We start from the raw sequence: 14,405 nt of genomic DNA, 5'->3' as shown, positions 1-14,405 counted from the left end.
TTGCAGAGGCCTGGTTTTTATTACACTTGGTGTCGAATAGACAGCCTTATTATTCTGTAATATTATTACACGTAGGAGTATTATTACACTGTCAGATAGGTAGCCTGATTATTACTGATCATTATTACACTGGCTGTCGGATAGGCAGGATGACTATTCCAGATCTTTACACTGATGTTGCACAGGCAGGTTAATTATTACTGATTATTATTTCACTGTATGTCGCATAGGCAACCCTTTACTGATTATTATTGCACTGGATGTTAGATATGGAGTCTGATTATTAATACACTGGATATCGGATAGGCAATTATTACTGATTATTAATTCACTGGATGTCAGATAGGCCAGCTCCGCTGGATGTCAGAAAGGCCAACATCTAGTGTAGTTATTATTAAACTAGTTGTCAAACAGGCAACCTTGTTATTATTACACCGGATGTCACATTGGCAACCTGATTATTATTTCACTGTATGTCAGCAAGGCAGGCTGAGTATTATTACAATAGATAGGGAGGTGAGAGATGAAATTCCTGGGCCTCTGACGCAAATCTTTGTCTCTTCTTTGGACACAGGTGAGGTCCCAGAGGACTGGAGGATAGCTAATGTGGTACCGCTGTTTAAAAAGGACAGTAGGGATAACCCTGGTAACTATAGGCCAATGAGTTTGACTTCAGTGGTAGGAAAGTTGTTGGAAAAAATTCTTAGGGATAGGATGTATAAGCATTTGGAGCGTTGCGATCTGATTAGGGATACGCAGCATGGCTTTGTTCAGGGGAGGTCTTGCCTTACGAATCTGGTAGAATTTTTTTGAGGAGGTGACAAAACGGCAAAAACGGTTGACAATGGACGAGCCGTTGATGTCATCTACATGGATTTCAGTAAAGCATTTGACAAAGTCCCTCATGGTAGGCTGGTAGAAAAGGTTAAGGCTCATGGGATACAGGGACAGGTATCTAGATGGATTGAAAACTGGCTAGGCAACAGGAGACAGAGAGTAGTAGTGGAAGGGTCCTTTTCTAGCTGGAGGTCTGTCACCAGTGATGTGCCGCAGGGCTCAGTACTGGGACCTCTTCTACTTGTAATACATATAAATGACTTGGAAGAGGGCGAACGTGGTGTGATCAGCAAGTTTGCAGATGACACAAAGATGGCAGGATTGGTGGATAACGAGGAGGAGTGTCAGGTGACACAGCAGGATATAGATAGGCTGGTATATTGGGCTGGTAAATGGCAGATGGAATTTAATCCTGATAAATGCGGGGTGATGCATTTTGGAAGGAATAATGCAGGGAGGAGTTACATGATAAAGGATAGACCAATTAACAGTATAGAAATGCAGAGGGACCTGGGAGTGCAAGTGCACAAGTCTCTGAAAGTGGCAACTCAGGTGGAGAAGGTTGCGAAGAAAGCTTACAGTATGCTAGCCTTTATAGGAAGGGATATAGAGTATAAGAGCTGGCCTCTAATGCTACAGTTGTACAGAACGTTGGTTAGACCACATTTAGAGTACTGCGTCCAGTTCTGGTCACCTCATTACTAGAAGGACGTGGAGACCCTGGAGAGAGTGCAGAGGAGGTTTACCGGGATGCTGCCTGGTATGGAAGGACTGGGTTATGAGGAGAGATTGAACATAAGAACATAAGAAATAGGAGCAGGAGTAGGCCATCTAGCCCTTCAAGCCTGCCCCGCGCCATTCAATAAGATCATGGCTGATCTGAAGTGGCTCAGTTCCACTTTCCCGTCTTCTCCCCATAACCCTTAATCCCCTTGCCTATCAAAAACCTATCTACCCGTGACTTAAATATATTTAACGAGGCAGCCTCCACCACTTCAACGATTGGGTAAACTGGGGCTCTTTTCCATAGAAAGACGGAGATTAAGGGGGGATCTGATAGAGGTGTATAAAATAATGAAGGGTACAGATAGAGTAAACAGTGGTAGGCTTTTTCCTAGACTGGAGACAAATATCACAAGGGGCCACGAGCTTAGGGTGAGGGGGGAGAAGTATAATTTGGATGCTAGAGGGAGGTTCTTCACACAGAGGGTCATGGGGGTATGAAATGCACTACCAAGTAAGGTGGTGGAGGCAGGCACGCTGGACTTGTTTAAGGTTTACTTAGATAGACATGAGCAAAACAGGGATGGAGGGTTATAGGAGACAGTTTTAAATAAGGGTCAGAGCCTCGGGATGTTACTGGAAATCTAATGCTACATGTGTTGATGTGTTGTCTCTTTTACTCCGCAGGTGCATCAGTCCACCTTGTTGTCTAACGAGGGGCATGCACACGGTGGGTCGTGCGTGGGCTGCTCTTGGATGTTTCAAGAGTGGCCTAGTACTTCGCGTCGTTTGTGTACGCTTAAAACTGGACCAGCAGATGGGCACCACGACAGCTCAGTGACTATCACTGCTAGCTGTGCAGATACATGGATTTGGGCCAGTGTCTGTGGGAGTTTGCGCATTCTCCCTGTGGTTGCGTGGGTTTCCTCCCACACCCCAAAGATGTGCTCTTAGGCTGATTGGTGTAACAAATTGTCCCTAAATTATTCTCCCCTGAATCTGGTTTCCAATGGGGGTACCATAAGCATAGACACGGGTCGAGGGAGGTGTAGGAAAAATGCATCGTTAATATGGCGGCGCGGGCTCGTTGGGCCAAAGGGCCTGTTTCCCGTGCTATGTTGTTCTTTGTTTATGTCAGAAAGGGAGCCCGATTATTATTACACTGGATGTCACATAGGCAGCATGATTATTATTACACCGGATGCCAGATAAGGCATTACTGATTATTATTACATTGGATATGGGATGGGCAGCCTATTATTACACTAGATGTTGGATAGGCAGCCTGATTATTTTCCACTGGATGTGGCATAGGCAGGCTGATTATTATTACACTAGATGTCAGATCGGCAGCCTTATTATTACACATGATGTTGGATAGGCAGCCTTGTAATTACCGATTATTATTCCACTGGGTATCGGAGAGACAGCCTAATTATTACACTGGACGTGGGTTAGGCAGCTTGATTATTACTGATTATTATTATACTGGACGTCAGATAGGCAGCCTGATTATTACTGATGAGTATTAAACTGGATATTGATAAGCAGCCTAATTTTACTGATTATTATTACGCTAAATGTGGGATAGGCAGCCTGGTTATTACTACACTGGATGTGGGATAGGCAGCCTGATTATTACTGATTATTATTACAGTCGATGTCGGATAGATAGTCTGATTATTACACTGGATGTCGGATAGGCCGGCTGATTATTACTATACTGGATGTTGAAGAGGCAGGCTGCTTATTACTGATTATTGTTACACTGCAACTTGTAATCAATGTAATTGTTATTGCACTGGATGTCGGGTAGTCAGCCTGATTATTGTTACGCTGGATGTTGGATAGGCAGCCTGATTATTACTGCACTGGATCATGGCTGGGCGGGCTGATTATTACTGATTATTAATACACTGGATTTCGGACAGGTGGTCTGGTTATTACCTGATTATTAGTGGATGTTGGATAGCCTGCCTGATCATTATTGATTATGAATGCCAAACAAAATGGACTATTTAAATAGTAAAAAATTGCAGCATGCTGCTGTGCAGAGGGACCTGAGTGTCCTTGTGCAGGAATCTCAAGGAGTTGGTTTGCAGGTGCAGCAGGTAATTAAGAAGGCAAATGGAATTTTGTCCTTCATTGCTAGAAGGATGGAGTTTTAAAACTTATGTTGCAGCTGTATAAGCTGATGGTGAGGCCACGCCTGAAGTACTGTGTACAGTTTTGGTCTCCTTACTTGAGAAAGGATATACTGGCACTGGAGGGGGTGCAGAGGAGATTCACTAGGTTGATTCTGGAATTGGGAGGGTTGGCTTATGAGGAGAGACTGAGTAGACTGGGGCTATATTCATTGGAATTCAGTAGAATGAGGGGAGATCTTATAGAAACATAAAAGATTATGAAGGGAATGGACAAGATAGAAGCAGGGAAGTTGTTTCCACTGGCGGGTGAAACTAGAACTAGGCAACATAGCCTCACAATAAGGGGAAGTAGATTTAGGATTGAGTTGAGGAGGAACTTCTTCACACAAAGGGTTGTGAATCTGTGGAATTCCCTGCCCAGTGAAGCAGTTGAGGCTACCTCACTGAATGTTTTTAAGGCAAGGATAGATAAATTTTTGAACAGTAAAGGAATTAAGAGTTATGGTGAGTGGACAGGTAAGTGGAGCTGAGTCCACAAAAAGATCAGCTATGATCTTACTGAATGGTGCAGCAAGCGCGAGGGGCCAAATGGCCTACTCTTGCTTCTAGATCTTATGTTCTTACGTTCTTATGAATTCCTGGGAATGTTCTAGGAAATCTCCTCTGCACCCTTTCTGTATTTCTTCCGACAGTATGCTCCTAGAATTAGACCTAAGCTGGGACCTAACCAACGTCACAAACTTGTGAAAATACAAATTAGTAGTAGGCCACTCAACCCCTTGAGTCTGCTCACGGATGATCTCATTTTAACCCCAACTTTATCTTCCCATTTACCCTAATAATCTTTCACGCCCTTACCTGTATAATGGTTCTGAGTAATGACCTGCTTTTGTACTCTATTGCACGGTCCATTTTAATAGCTTTCTCAACACCTTCAAAAATTTCTACACATACATCCCAGCTTCCCTATTCCTGCAACCCTTCCAAATTCTATCATTTAATTCATATTGCCTTTAATTCTGTCCACAAAAATCCATCACTTATCTGTATTAAAGTTCATCTGTTGTATGTCTGCCCACTTTACCAATCTGTTGTTCACTTTCTTGTTACTTATTACATGTCATCTGCAAATATTGAAATGATGCTCCATATATCCAACCCTGGTTCATTAATATGTATCTAAAGATCCTTAACCCCTGCAGTACACCACTGTAATGGTGTGAAAGTGTTCACCAATATGCTCTCTCATTTTGTTAATTCTCTATCTGTGCTCTTACTGCCCCTTCAATTCCAAGGGTTTCAGTTTTGTTAATCTGTTTACTATCTGGTACTTTATCAAATGCCTTTTGAAAGGGATAAAGCCTGCCCACACTCCTCACTGAGAGTCAAGCGCCAGGTAGTTGTTATTCTCTTACATAAGTTTACTCAAAATACTCAGATCACTCTCACTGTGTCACAATGTACGGAGTGCAACAGCGGATTCTCCTGTGCCATTCCCTTCAATGACTCGGGTAGAGCTCAGTGTAGTACTGATATTGTACAACGTGGATGATGGGGTTACTCGATCATCACGGACAACAGCACTGTGAATTCTCTCTGATAACTGCAGGAATCCTAACACCCTACAGTTAGGTGCCAGAGTATGGCAACTAGGGCATTTTCACAGTAAGTTCATTGCAGTGCGGATGTAACATGAATAAAAAATAAAATTGCCATTAACATGACAAGCAGATAATACCAATAGTGCTTTTATAAGCATGTTGATTACAACCATTTCATGGTTGCTCACCTCGAGTCAGAGTAGAACATCATTCAGTCCAGAATCATTACAGACTCAATGTGGATCAGTGAGCATGAAGCAAATCACTGCTCACGTTGTGTGGGCAGCAAGCTCACACAGGATATACAAAGCAGCACTATTTAACAGGGCAGATGCAAGATGCAAGCCTTCTGCTGGCTGGTGTGGGTGTGGGGTATGCGGGGAGGGGGGGCATGGGGACGGCAGCAGTTGCGGTACTGGTATGTGTCTGGAACCAGGGACAATATCAGAATAAAGGGTCGGCCATTCAGAACTGAGAAGAATGGGAATTACTTCACACAGAGATGGTGAATCTGTGGAATTCATAGAATCATAGAACCCTACAGTGCAGAAAGAGGCCCTTCAGCCCATCGACTCTACACCGAACACAATCCCACCCAGGCCCTACCCCCATATCCCTACATATTTTACCCGTTAATCCCTCTAACCTACACATCCCGGGACACTAAGGGGCAATTTTAGCATGGCCAATCAACCTAACCCGCACATCTTTGGACTGTGGGAGGAAACCAGAGCACCCGGAGGAAACCCACATAGACATGAGAATGTGCAAACTTCACACAGTGACCCGGGCTGGGAATCGAAGCCAGGTCCCTGGAGCTGTGAAGCAGAGTGTTAACCTTTGTGCTACCGTGCCGCCCGATTCTCTACCTCAGAGGGCTGTGAAGGCTCAGTTGTTGATTATGTTCAAGACTGAGATGGATTGATTTCTAGATACAAAAGCATCAAGGGATGTGAGGATAGTGCAGGAAAGGATGCTGAAGATCAGCCATGATTGCGGTGAATGGCGGAGAAAGCTCAAAGGGCTGAATGGCCTACTTCTATGCTCTTAATTTTTTATTATTAATTTGTGGAACATGGCTGGCCAGCATTTATTGCCCATCCCTAGTTGCCCTTGAACTGAATAGCTTGTTAGACCATTTCAGAAGGCAGTTGAGAGTCAAACACATTGCTGTGGCTCTGGACTTACATCTAGGCCAGACCAGGTAAGGATGGCAGGTTTCCTTCCCTAAAAAACAGTACCAGAAAATTAGATGTGCGGGTTAGGTGGATTGGCCATACTAAACTGCTTCTTAGTTTCAGAGACAATTCACACCTCTTTAGCCTGTGCTTAACCCTCTCTCTACTCGCATTGTCTGCAGCTATAAAGACTCGATTATCTGTTAAGGCTCGCATTCCAACCACTATCTTGTAAATTGAGTCTGTGTCTGTATATACCCTGTTTGTGAACCCTACTCTCCACTCACCTTATGAAGGGGCAGCACTCCAAAAGCTTGTACTACCAAATAAATGTGTTGGACTTTAACCTGGTGTTGTGAGACTTCTTATTGTTTTTCATTTTAGGAAGGATGTGACTGTACTGGAGTGGGTGCAGAGGAAATTCACCAGGATGCTGCCTGGGATAGAAGACTGGACAGGTTTGGGTTGTTTTCATTGGAGCAAGGAAGACTGAGGGGGTGACCTAATCGAGGTGTAGATGATTATGAGGGGCATGGTCAGAGCGGTGAGGGGAACAGTTGTTCCCCTTAGTTGAAGGATCAGTCACGAGGAGACATAGGTTCAAGCTGAGGGGTAGAGGTTCAGGAGGGGATGTGAGGAAAACTTTGTTACAAAAGAGTTGTGACAGTCTGGAATGCACTGCCTGAGAGAGTGCTCTGCCTCAATTGATAAAGTCAAGTGTCCCATGTGCCTTTTTCACCACCCTAACATGCCCTTCGGCTTTCAGAGATCTGTGAACAAACACACCAATGTTTCCTATATTCCACTGAACTTCCTAGTGTCCTACCATTCATTGTCAAATTACTCCTTCCAAAATGTACCATCTCACACTTTTCAGGGTTAAATTGCATTTGTCACTTATTTGATCATTCTGATTCAAGAACAGCTTCTTCCCTGCTACCATTAGACTTTTGAGTGGACCTAACTTGCATTAAGTTGATCATTCTCTAAACCTAGCTATGGTTGTAACACTACATTCTGCACTCTCTCGTTTCCTTCTCTATGAACGATATGCTTTGACTGTTTGGCGCGCAAGAAACGATACTTTTCACTGTATACTAATACATGTGACAATAAATCAAATCAAATCTACATCTTCTGGTAGCCAAAGACACTCTGCCTCACTGTTAACCACCCATCCAATCATTGTGTCATCGAGAAACTTACTAATCCTACCCCCAACATAGTCATCAATGTAATTTATATAAATGACTGGACATTGGCTTCCAGTCACTAAAGCAGCCTTTGTCATCACTCTCTGGCTCCTACAACTGAGCCAATTTTGAATCCACTTTATCAAATTACCCCATATCCTATGTGAATTTGCCTTCTTTACAAGTCTCCCATGTGGAACTCTGTCAAGGGCTTTTCAAATACCAATATAAATTACATCAACTGCACTACGCTTGTCTACACACCTGGTCACCACCTCAAAAAATTCAGTTAAATTTGTTAGACATGACCTCTTTCTGACAAAGCCATGCTGAATATCCCTGATCAAGCTTTGTCTCTCCAAGTGGAGATAGATGCTCTCCTTCAGAAGTTTCTCTAATAGTTTCCCTACCAATGATGAAAGACTCACTGGTCTGTAGTTCCCTGCAGAACCACATTAGCTGCTCTCCAGTCCTTTGGTACCTCCCCCGTGGCCAGAGAAGAATTGAAAATTTGGGTCAGAGTGTCGACAATCTCCTCCTTGCCTCCCACATGAGCCTACGGCACAATTTATCTGGACCTGGAGATTTATCAACTTTTAAGGCTGCCAACACCTCCAATATCTTGTCCTTCCCTGTGTCAATTTGCTCAAGAACCTCAATCTCTCTCCCTGAATTCTATGCCATCGTCCTCATTCTCTTAGGTGAAGATGGTAGATTCTTAATTCCAGATTTTTTAAAATTAAATTCAAATTCTACCATCTTGCCATGATATGATTTGAACCCAAGTGCCCAGAACATTAGCTGAGTTTCTGAATTAATAGTCTAGTCTAGGACATCGCCTCCCCTATTGCTTAGCACATAGCACAAGCTGCACTAATTATTGGCAGCTTACAGAGCAGACATTCACCAGCAGGATGGAGCCTACGGTCACTCGCACAGGTATTGGCAGTTCTCCAAAGGGCAGTAAGATACCACACCATCTCCCATCCCATCCAGGTTTATCCTCCTGATCAAAACAAAATCGTGTTTTTATATAGTGTCCCACACATTCTAATAAAAGTGGACACCAAGTCACAGAAGTAGAAATCAGGAGGCTGACGGAATGCCAGAGGAGCGAGGGGAAAACAGGCCTGGTGGCACAGGAGTTAGCACTGCTACCTCACAGTGATCTTGGGTAACTGTGTGGAGTTTGCATGTTCTCCTGGTATCTGCATGGATTTCCTCCGGGTGCTCCAGTTTCCTCCCAAAGTCCGAAGATGTGCAGGTTAGGTGGATTGGCCATGCTAAATGCGCAGGGTTACAGGGATAAGACGGAGGGGACGGCCTTATAAGGTGCTCATTCAATGGGCCGAATGGCCTCTTCCTGCACTGAAGGGATTCTATAGCATTAGGGAGGAAATATTCCAGAACACAAATATGCAGCTGCAGTATGACAGCAAAAATAGTTGGAGAGGACAGAGGTTGCCAAGCTCACCTGAGATACCCCATGAAGGAGGGAAGCTGATAACTGCCAGTCAAATTATACTGTGACACAAAGGATGCTTAAGTTTTCAGAGACTACCACATTCCAGAACAGAACCGGTCAGTCAGAGGGAATTGATGGGGGTAGGGTCACGACAGACGTAGGGAGCAAGGTCAGAGTGAATGAGGATTTTTTCTGGCAATTGGCAGGAGGTATTTCTGGAGCATTTTGCTTTCCTGCCAAAATAACACAGGGAAGGGTTGACAGGGTGGCAGCTTCAATGATCCTGAAAGGATATAAATGCATGCTCAAAGAGCAGGCGGGTGGGGAACGTAATTAGAGTGCTCCACTGAGCCCTGAGACACTTTCTAAAGACAGAAACAAAGCTGCTAATTTTCCCAGCAAGGAAGGGGTGCTGGAGTTATTACATTGAGCTCAATCATTTGTAAATAACTGCAGTTGACTAAAACTTTCACAGTCATACGGCCTCACCCTCCAAACACCCTCAGAGTCACAGTCACTTTTTAATTTACAAAAGAAGACATTCAACTGCCAGGCAATGAGAAGATCTAACATTATTCCTTGACATTCAATAATATTATCAGGCAGCACGGTAGCACAGTGGTTAACATTGTTGCCTCACAGTGCCATGGACCCGAGTTTGATTCCAGCCTTGGGTAACTGTGTGGAATTTGCACATTCTCCCTGCATCTGTGTGCGTTTCTTCCAGCTGCTCCAGTTTCCTCCCACAGACCAAAGATGTGTAGGTTAGATGGATTAACCATGATAAACGTATGGGGTTATGAGGTTAGGGTGAGGCTAAGGACCTGGGTAGGATACTTGGAACAGACTTGATGGGCTAATGGCCTCCTTGTACATTTTAGTGATTCTATTAATACCATCTCTGAATCCCCCACTATCAACATCCCAGGGGTTACCATTGACCAGAAACTAAACTGGACCAGCCACATAAACATGGTGGCTACAAGAGCAAGTCAAAGGCTAGAAATCCAACAAGTAGCTCACACCCTGAAGCCTGTCCACCTTCTAGAAGGCACAAGTCAGGAGTATGATGGAATACTTTCCACTTGCCTGGATGAGTGCAACTCCAAGAACACTCAACCCAGGACAAAACAGCCTGCTTGATTGCTACCTCTTCACAAACATTCATTGCCTCCATCACTGGCGCACAGTAACAGCCCTGTGTGCCATCTACAAGATGCACTGCAGGAACTCACCAAGAGTCCTGAGACAGCAGCTTCCAAACTCACGATCCCTAGCACCTAGAAGGGCAAGGACAGCAAATAGATTGAAACATCTTCTCAAGAGCTATTAGAAATGGGCAACAAATGGCTGGCCTCTCCTCTGACACCCATGTCCATGAAAATATTAAAAATATCAAAGAATTAGGGCAGGTTCAGAGAATATATCCAGCGCCTATACTGCGCGCTCGCGCCCTGGCCTGCACTGCACACATGTGCGCTCGCACCATGCCCTCGCCTGCACTGCAACTCCCTCGCTATTCTGCCCAGTCCAGCACAGGGCGGGCCAGAGCTCACACTGCCCTGCCCTGCCCTGCCCTGCCCGGGGGGGGGGGGGAGAGAACCTCCCTCAATGTCCTGCCCTGCCCAGCACAAGGAGGGCCAGGACTCCCCCACTGTCCTGACCTGCCCATAATGTGGAGATGCCAGCGTTGGAATGGACTAAACACAGTGAGAAGTCTCACAACACTAGGTGAAAGTCCAACAGGTTTATTTGATAGCAAAAGCCACTAGCCTTCAGAGCGCTGCTCCTTCATAAAGTAAGTGGGAGTTCTGTTCACAATTCAATTTACAAAATAAAGGTTGGAATGTGAGTCTTTACAGGTAATCCAGTCTTAAAGGTGCAGACAAAGTGAGTGGAGAAAGGGATAAGCACAGGTTAAAGAGATGTGTATTGTCTCCAGCCAGGAGATTTTGCAAGCCCAGGCAAGTCGAAGGGATACAGAAAGTGTGACAGGAACCCGAGATTCTGGGTGTGGCTGTCCTCATGCGTGCGGAACTTGGCTATCAGTCTGATTCATGCTTGCGCATACACCAGAGCAGGGGCATGCACGCAGGCAGCAGGGGCCGCGCACGCCCACAGTATAGGCCACGTGCGCCCGCGTGCAGTATAGGTGCACACGTGCATGCAGTACAGGCGCATGCATGCAGTTGACACACAGTACTTTTCTTAATTAGTGAGAATTGTATTTATCTGAACAACATTCCATGAGAATAGTGTTTTATTCGGTGTGTTAATAGTTGAGTTAACCAATAGTCAGAGTTTCACAGCATGGAAACAGGTCCTTCAGCCCAACTTGTTCATGTCACCCTTTTTTTTAAACCACAAACCTCGGCTCGGTTGCCAGTATCTGGCTCATATCCCTCCATCATATCCCCCAGCTTTTTAAAAGTCAAAGTTTTACCTGCCTCTACTACTATCTCTGGCAGTTTGTTCCAGACACACATCACCCTGTGAAATAATTGCGTTTCTGAACTCTTTTGTATCTATTCCCTTGAACCTATGCCCTCTAGTTTAAGACTCCCCTACCTTTGGGAACAGATGTTGACTATCTAGCTGATCTGTGCCCCTCATTATTTTATAGACTTCTAAAAGATCACCCCTTAGCCTTCTACGCTCCAGAGGAAAAAAAAGTCCCAGTCTATCCAGCCTCTCCTTATAACTCAAACCATCAAGTCCCAGTAGCATCCTTGTAATTTTTTTTCTGCACTCTTTCTAGTTTAATAATATCCCTTCTATAACAGGGTGCCCAGAACTGTACACAGTATTCCAACTGTGGCCTATCTAATATCTTGCACAACTTTAACAAGACATCGCAACTCCTGTATTCAATGTTCTGACAAATAAAACCAAGCATGCTGAATGCCTTCTTCACCACTCTGTCCACTTGTGACTCCACTTTCAAGGAGCTATGAACCTGTACCCCGAGATCTCTTTGTTCTCTAACCCTCTCCAACTCCTTATCATTAACTGAGTAAGTCCTGCCCTGGTTCAATCTGCCAAAATGCATCACCTCACATTTATCTAAATTAAACCCTTCTGCCATTCATCAGCCCACTGGCCCAACTGATCAAGATCCCATTGCAATCCTAAATAACTTTCTTCACTGTCCACTATGCCACCAATCTTGGTGCCATCTGCAAACTTACTAAACATACCTCCTACATTGTCAGCCAAATCACAAATATAAATGACAAATAACAATGGACTCAGCATTGATCCCTAAGGCACAGCGCTGGTCACAGGCCTCCAGTTTGAAAACAACTCTCGACAACCAACATCTTCTGTCATCAAGCAAATTTTGTATCCATTTGGTTACCTCACTGTGAGATTTAATCTTATACAACAACCATAACAATGCCATGCGGTACCTTGTCAAAGGCCCTGCTAAAGTCCATGTACCTGGTGTTGTCAGACTTTTTACTGTGTTTACAAAGTCCATGTAGACAACATCAACTGTACTGCCCTCATCTACCTTCTTGGTTACCCCTTCAAAAACTCAATCAAATTTGTGAGACAGGATTTTCCAAACACAAAGCATGCTGCCCCTAATCAGTCCTTGCATCACTAAATGCCTGTGGATCCTATCTGTCAGAATACCTTCTCACAACTGACCCGCTGCAGATGTGAGGCTCACTGGCCTGTAGTTCACAGGCTTTTCCCTGCAGCTTCTTAAACAAAGGCACAACATTTGTCACCCTCCAATCTTCAGGCACCTCACATAGTCTCACACATAGTACAGTCTCTCTCTCTCTCACACACACACACACACACACACAGTACAGTCAGGAACTACCCCCCTCCCCCCGGCGGGATGTGTTGAATGCCCTCATACGTTTGTCAGCAGTGAGTGGGCCAGGTTACAGCAGATTGTGTGAGAGGAAATCTGTGCAACATGTACATTTCTGATGTGTCCACACACACAGCAATAATCCGACACTCAACAATGTTACACGGACACACACTGACAGACACTGTGCTCCAGCTGCGATGGCAATGCCGCCAGCCCCCCTCTCAGTACTCACCACCGAACAGTTGATTCCTCCGGCTGCTCCTGGAGGCTGTGAGGAGGCGCTGTGTTGTGTGCCCACCCCGACTGCATTCCCCCGTCACAACATCGACACACTCTCTGTGCAGCAACGAAAACCTTCCCCTCTCCCACAGCAACAAGCTGCTTTCACAGCCATAGCCACCCCCCCCAAGCTGACAGTCAGCAAGGTCAGTACAAGGAGGCAGCCAGAATCTGCTGAGGCTCCGCCCAGGCTCACCCTCATCTCCAGCTTTGGCTGAATCAGCAGCATCTCTGCTGATTAACCCGTGCCTGCCTGCACCGTCAACTCTCCAAATCATATCACAATCCGGCTCACTGCTGATTCCCTACTGTCTCAGTCAGCCTCAATGAGGAGAGACAGGGTCTGCCACTCCCCACTACCCCAATCTGAGGACAACTACAAATATTTACAATACCTTCCCCCACCCAGTAGTGTCACACCCTGCTCAGTAATCCCCATACCCTCAATCCAGATGGCATGGTGGCATTTATTCATGAACAAGCAGACATGCTCAACCAAAACAGTATTGCAGCAGGAGCACAGACACATACCTGATGATCAAAACTGTGTTCTATGAAGAATTCTTTATTATTTTCGATATCGCTTATGCAGTATTAATCAGCGAAGCTAGTAAAAAATCGACCTTCAAAATAGCTTTCATATCAGAACTGGCCATGCCGGAGGGCCAGGAAACAGTACAAGATACTCACAGATCTAACTAACCCCATCATCATAGAGGTTTTCAGTATGAAAACAGGCCCTTCAGCCCAACTTGTCCCTTTGGCCCAACTTGCCCATTTTTTTAACCTCTAAGCTTGTCCCAATTGCCCACATTTGGCCTATATCCCTCTGTATCCATCTTACCCATGTAACTGTCTAAATGCTTTTTAAAAGACAAACTTGTACTACCTCTGACAGCTTGTTCCAGATACTTACCACCCTCTGTGTGAAATAATTGCCTCTTTAGACACTTCTATATCTCTCCACTCTCACCTTAAACCTATGCCCTCTAGTTTAAGACTCCCATACCTTTGAGAAAAGATATTGACTATCTAGTTGATCTATGCCCCTCATTATTTTATCGACCTCTACAAGATCATCCCTCAGCATTCTATGCTTCAGAGAAAAAAGTCCCAGTCTATCCAGCCTCTCCTCATAATTCAACCATCA

General features: G+C 44.8%; 1 protein-coding gene across 6 annotated transcripts in view; it reads right to left on the bottom strand.

The window, feature by feature from the left end:
• Window positions 1-13,349, bottom strand: part of mical3a (microtubule associated monooxygenase, calponin and LIM domain containing 3a) — a 422,657-nt gene extending 409,308 nt beyond the window's left edge. For all 6 annotated transcript variants that reach the window (XM_080190575.1, XM_080190577.1, XM_080190576.1 and 3 more), the window contains exon 1: window positions 13,209-13,349. The gene's annotated coding sequence lies outside the window, so the exon portion shown is untranslated. The remainder of the gene's footprint in view (window positions 1-13,208) is intronic.
• Window positions 13,350-14,405: the final 1,056 nt, after the last annotated feature.

This window comes from Carcharhinus amblyrhynchos, chromosome 6 (assembly GCF_965287045.1).
Source record: "Carcharhinus amblyrhynchos chromosome 6, sCarAmb.v2.hapA, whole genome shotgun sequence".
Taxonomy (NCBI): domain Eukaryota; kingdom Metazoa; phylum Chordata; class Chondrichthyes; order Carcharhiniformes; family Carcharhinidae; genus Carcharhinus; species Carcharhinus amblyrhynchos.
This window is presented reverse-complemented; position numbering and strand designations above follow the sequence as displayed.